Consider the following 4,364-nt stretch of genomic DNA (forward strand, 5'->3'; position numbering starts at 1 on the left):
TCCCTCCACACCTCTCTCTCTCTCCGTCTTCCCCCTCTCTCCCTCCACACCTCTCTCTCTCTCCCGTCTTCCCCCTCTCTCCCTCCACACCTCTCTCTCTCTCCGTCTTCCCCTCCCCCCTCCCCACCTCCCTCCCTCCCCCCCTCCCCACCTCTCTCTCTTCTCTGTATAAAATCCTGCAACATGCGTTTACATGATTTAAGTATTATATTGGCTGTGACTCAGTGATACCTTAAACCCCCGGTGGTTGTTTGACAGGTGCTACATGTTTATCTAGGCGGGGAGAATGGGTGCGTTTACAGCGGTGCGTCTTGGGACGGCCGCGTCATGTTGAGTTCTAGCTGTTCTACTGCACCAAACCAGGAGAGGGGAGCTTTATAACGTCGCGTTTCTGCTGATGCGGCAAACTGCAGTGCAGAGCAGAGCGGAGCCGAGGAGGGAAATGGTTGTGTGCTTCTGCTCTCTCTCTCTCTCTCTCTCTCTCTCTCTCTCTCTCTCTCTCTCTCTCTCTCTCTCTCTCTCTCTCTCTCTCTCTCTCTCTCTCTCTCTCTCTCTCTCTCTCTCTCTCACTGCCCCACTAACGTGTTCAGCTCAAACCTTCTCACTCACACCATCTTAATTTCACGACCACGCCGCTGGAGAGCGCAGCCACGCGTGACGGTCAAAAGACCAAGTGGGAACTACTAGTCGGTGTTGCCGTCCGTTGGAGAGGAGCTCAAGTTAACGGCTTTTATTTTCTTTCTTTCGTATTATATTATATTCTCTCTATTCCTCGTTCGTGCCGTTTCTTCAGCATGGTTTTAAATTGCCTGTCAAGAGATTTACGCTTCTTCCAAGGCGTTTCAGAGCCGTTCGGTACCTCAAGAAGGTCGCCCTAGTCGACGTTAGAAGCCAATAACACCGGAATAACGTGGGTGATATTAACGGTCGCCCTAGTCGACGTTAGAAGCCAATAACACCGGAATAATGTGGGTGATATTAACGGTCGCTCCAGTCGACGTTAGAAGCCAATAACACCGGAATAACGTGGGTGATATTAACGGAGACAGTACAGTCTATGAATATTTCACCGAAGCTCGTACTGTACAGTGCAGTAAAGTGATATCCGCCACCTTTAAAACAAAACACCGGGACTGTAAAAGTTGTAGCCGTGGCTGGCGGGTGCACCACCACCAAACAGAAATCCAGGTAATTAATAACAGAGCCGACAGTTCGGTAATTATTAACGTATCTTTATTAACGGTCGTTATTGTCATTGGTGTTGTAGTTATTATAAGGTAATAGGTGTTTAGTGTGTAGAGGGTTAGTACAGTGGGTGGAGAAGCAGAGGGTGGACAGTAGTAGTGAAACTGGAATAATGATGTATGAGATAAACAATTGTCTCCATATCACAGTGTTGTTGTCTCCTGGATGTCCTCTATGCTGGTCAACCTGTTCCTGGTACCCCCCGCTGTTAGGTGGGCGTCCTCTCCCCCCCATCTAGATTACAGCATGTCACAAACACTGAGATAACACTGCTGAGCTGGAAAAAAAGATCTCTCTCTCTCTCTCTTGCATTCGATTCCTTTTATTTCTCACTCTTCCCTTCCTCCCTCCGACTAGGTGGAAGACGAAGGAGAAGAAGAAGAAGGAGGAGCAGCAATGGAGGACTACTCGGAGAGAGGAGCAAGGGAGCCTTAAGAGGAGCGGTGCTTGGCGAGCCCTCTGCCTGCCTGGCCCGGGTGAATGCAAGGGGGGTTTCTATCAGACAGAAGAGAGAGAGAGGGGAGAAATCTGAGGCGCGCAGTGACAGCTACTAGATGCCTGCCCCCACCGGGCTGAGCCGAGCATCTCCTGCCGCATAGCGCTGCGCCGAGCCCGGGCAACACCGCCAGGATGACTGTGGTGGCCGGAGATAACATGGATGAGACGTCCACCCTGCCGGGCACCTGCAGGACACCTACCCACCACACCACGAGGACCAGGAGTGCTGCGAGAGGGTTGTCATTAATATCTCAGGGCTGCGCTTCGAGACCCAGTTAAAGACACTCAGTCAGTTCCCCGAGACGTTACTAGGTAACCCCAAAAAGAGGATGCGCTACTTCGACCCGCTTAGAAACGAGTACTTTTTTGACCGGAACCGGCCGAGTTTTGACGCTATTCTATATTACTACCAGTCCGGTGGACGGTTGAGGAGGCCCGTCAACGTTCCTCTTGATATGTTCTCCGAGGAGATCAAGTTCTACGAGCTCGGGGCAGAGGCCATGGAGAAGTTTAGAGAAGACGAAGGCTTTATTAGAGAAGAGGAAAAACCCTTACCGGAGAAAGAGTTTCAACGACAGGTCTGGTTGTTGTTCGAATACCCGGAGAGTTCGGGACCCGCCAGAGGGATAGCTATAGTATCTGTGATGGTTATCTTAATTTCAATAGTCATATTCTGTTTGGAGACGCTGCCAGAACTCAAAGAGGACCCCAGGGGAAGGATGGAAACTGTAGGCAACGTGACATTCTATTATAAGCCAAATATTCTCACCGATCCTTTCTTCATAGTGGAGACCCTGTGTATAATCTGGTTCTCCTTTGAGTTGATAGTGCGGTTCTTCGCCTGCCCTAGCAAGGCAGCTTTCTTTAAAAACATGATGAATACTATAGACATAGTAGCTATCATACCCTACTTCATCACGCTGGGCACCGAGCTGGCAGAGGACCAGGAGGGGAAGGAGAAACCGAGTGAGCAGGCCGCGTCTCTGGCCATCCTCAGGGTCATCCGGCTGGTCAGGGTGTTCAGGATCTTCAAGCTGTCCAGACACTCCAAGGGGCTTCAGATATTAGGACAAACCCTCAAAGCCAGTATGAGAGAGTTGGGGCTGCTCATTTTCTTCCTCTTCATCGGAGTCATCCTCTTCTCCAGCGCTGTCTATTTCGCCGAGGCGGAGGAGAAGGAATCTTTTTCACAAGCATCCCCGACGCCTTCTGGTGGGCCGTGGTCTCCATGACAACGGTGGGCTACGGGGACATGTACCCGGTGACCATCGGCGGGAAGATCGTGGGCTCGCTCTGCGCCATCGCCGGAGTGCTGACCATCGCGCTGCCGGTGCCTGTCATCGTGTCCAACTTTAACTATTTCTATCACCGGGAGACGGAGGGAGAGGAGCAGGCGCAGCTTCTTAACGTCAGCAACCAGGACCTTAACTCCGACAGCAACTCATCGCGCCGCAGCTCCAACTCTATCGCCGGCAAGTCAGAATACATGGAAATAGACGAAGGGATCAACAATAGTATTGATAACTTTAGGGACGCGAATCTCAGAACTGCTAACTGTACGCCTGTCCTCAACCAGAACTGCGTGAATAAGGGCAAGCTGCTGACTGATGTTTAGAAATATATACATTCATTCGGCAGCGACATCATGGGGATATGAGGACACCCCGTTCGTTGTAAATATTGTAGAAATGTTTCGGGAGATGCTTGATTTAACTTCGTTAATAATGCGTTTTTTCTTGCATTTGCGTTAATTACATTTGAATGAATAAAGAGAAAACTGTTTCACCAAAAGAGGATAAAAAAATAAGGTTTGTTTGACTCTCAAAATGGGAATGATAAAAGTATTATAATAACACATTATCTTTATGTTCCTAACGTTATCGGAGATATACCGGAAAACATCCTGCCGTTGAAATATGAAACGGGGAAAACACAACATGATCATTGAAGAAGAAACGGTTTTGCATGGATAATGGATAATGGATTATGGATCATGGATAATGGATCATGGATAATGGATTATGGATCATGGATAATGTATCATGGATCATGGATAATGTATCGTGGATAATGTATCGTGGATAATGTATCATGGATCATGAATAATGTATCGTGGATAATGTATCATGGATCATGAATAATTTGGATTATGGATTATGGATTACAGTGGAACTTGGGTGAGGGTGAGTTGCGTAATGCACCGGCATCTGCTGAAGAAAGAGAAAAGGATTATGGAATCTCAGCCCGAACCCAACAACCATCTGCAGTCACAGAGAGAGAGAGAGATCGACCAACGTTGTCCGCTAGGTGCAGTTGTTGTTCCGACGATTGCTAGTTACCTGCTGAGTGATCAGCTAAGCACTTTATCACAATAGAAACAAACAACAAACAAAAACCCCACACAGAAAACAGAGAACTAAAACACTGGTCTCCTGTTGCCAAGGAGACAGGATGAGAAGTGGGGGCTGTTTGTAGACCAGATGACATCTGTAAACTGCTGCTACTTTCTATCCCAAGCAGATGCTGAAACAAAAACACCTGCTCTAATCCCACAGGGGTGTGACGATAACACAACGATGATGATGATGCCATGGGAGATAATAATCTTCATTAAAAAAAAA

The 4,364-nt window shown here is 48.2% G+C and overlaps 1 pseudogene; it reads left to right on the forward strand.

Annotated features, from left to right (window-relative positions):
• The first annotated feature begins 572 nt into the window (after positions 1 to 572).
• On the forward strand, positions 573 to 3,844 carry LOC123995727 (annotated as a pseudogene).
• The last annotated feature ends 520 nt before the right edge of the window (positions 3,845 to 4,364 follow it).

Source organism: Oncorhynchus gorbuscha, linkage group LG14 (assembly GCF_021184085.1).
Source record: "Oncorhynchus gorbuscha isolate QuinsamMale2020 ecotype Even-year linkage group LG14, OgorEven_v1.0, whole genome shotgun sequence".
Lineage (NCBI taxonomy): Eukaryota > Metazoa > Chordata > Actinopteri > Salmoniformes > Salmonidae > Oncorhynchus > Oncorhynchus gorbuscha.